Source organism: Eptatretus burgeri, unplaced genomic scaffold (assembly GCF_056783735.1).
Source record: "Eptatretus burgeri isolate ZD-2024b unplaced genomic scaffold, Ebu_testis_v1 Ebu_testis_scaffold_3185, whole genome shotgun sequence".
Classification (NCBI taxonomy): Eukaryota; Metazoa; Chordata; class Myxini; order Myxiniformes; family Myxinidae; genus Eptatretus; species Eptatretus burgeri.
Genome location: NW_028225135.1, coordinates 84,411 through 86,293, shown reverse-complemented (window position 1 = coordinate 86,293; position 1,883 = coordinate 84,411).

The following is a 1,883-nucleotide window of genomic DNA, read 5'->3' as shown; positions in this document are numbered from 1 at the left end:
TTTGTTTGTTTGTTATTCTTTCACGGCCAAACCGTCGCATCTTGAGGCCCCAAATTTTGATTGTTACAACTTCAGAGTCAGGGTGAGGTTTCAAACTGTCCCTCCCACAAAATCTCCACACCCACACCCCCCCCGAAAGGAAATTATCTCTATGTTTGTGTTGGTCTGAAAACCATGGAAACAAAATGGCTGGGCCAATATCCACCAGATTCCTCAAACGTGCTGGGGTACCCAGGGTCAAGTCATGGGCGTCACTCCCCCTCTGCCCCCACAAGGTAATTCTCTCCATGTACGTGTGTTTGTGCATCTGAAAATCAAGAAACTGACCTCAAACAAGGAAACGGGGCCATTTGGCCCATCGTTGCCGTGGTGCACTCGGGTTAATTTTTGCTGCAGCTTTCAACATCAATCTTCCTGATGGTTTTCTGAAGTCTAAATAACCCGATATTGAGCAGGTGACCCAGCTTGGGTGGGGTACCCAGGGCTGCTTGGGAAAAACAAAACTATGTCTTGTGTTCCAGCTCCTGTTGTGCATTGAAAACGTTGAGATCTTGTAAATATTTCCTGTGTTTGTTTGTACGTTCCTCTTTCACAGCTGAACTGCAGCACCTCGAGGGCCCAAATTTTGAGTGTCGGCACTTTCAAATCTGGACAAGGTTTTAAGCTCCCACATTTTGGCCTTGAAAGTCCGTTTTGGAGCCACCAAAGGCAAATAAAGTGGAAATTCGGATGTGTTGGGTCAAGCAGTGCTGCTGCCGGCCCCCAGGCAAAAGGTAACCACCATGAGACCAAGAAGTCCATGGCTTTTCATTGTCCAACATGTCCCGAAATCACCGCCGGGAAAAGCTCACCTGGCTGGGCAGTGCTGGGTTCCCCCCCGCCCCCCCCAGGCAGTGCTAGGTATCCCCTCCAGTCGACACCAATGAATGTCAGTGTGTGTGTGTGTCTCCTCCATAACTCCAAAAGCATGAAACCAAGCAGCCTGAAACTTTGCATGTGAACGAAGAAAACTCCAAGGTAGTGTATGAATGAAAATGGGATGTTTAGGTTAATTAAAACACCCCTTTTGAACATAATTAACGGCCTTATTTAATTATATCCTTCATCAGGTGCATCCTCGGACCCCTCTTTCTCTCGATGAGGTCTGAAGGTGTCCTCGGTGACCTCGCTGGGAAGTTTTATTGTCAGGATTTGTAAACATCATCATGTGACATTCATCACCATTTATCATCACTTGGTCGTTTTATAAAGCAGGTGACACCGCTCTTTATTGTGGGGAACGCTATTTCCAGTAAATGTGACGTCACGGATCACAGTCGACAACTGGAAACGGGGAAAGTAAATAAAACTTCGAGAAATTGTGTTCTTGAGGATGCTGTTGTTGCTGTTGAATTTCCGGATGCTGAGAGATTGTGAGGAAGATGACTGTGCAAGGGGGAGGGGCCTGTGGAACGTGGTGGGAGGAGCCATCTTTACGGAAGTCGGAGACATGTGAACGTCACGTGATGCGGAATCGCTGGACTCGGACCCGGCAACCAATCGCGTTGTTTCGTGTCTGTTTTGCGGCGCAACAGGAATTTTATTTGTTTGAGAAATGTAATGAATGTTCGTGCGTTCTCTGACTTGGAACCTTATCATTACTAATTAGTTAACGTATCGAATCGGGTTTTTAACCAAGTTTGGTTGTTAACCCTTTGTGTGCTCCATTGTTTCCGGCCGCATGGTTCGCCTGGTGATTAATTTGTATTTTATTTTCATCGGACTGGGAATTCCAACTGGTATTTACAAAAAACACAACTTGGGTGTCAAGTTCGACGATTCAGGAAAATTAAAATTAAAAATTTGTTTAAATTAATTATTTTTATTTTGTCGCAAATCTGCGA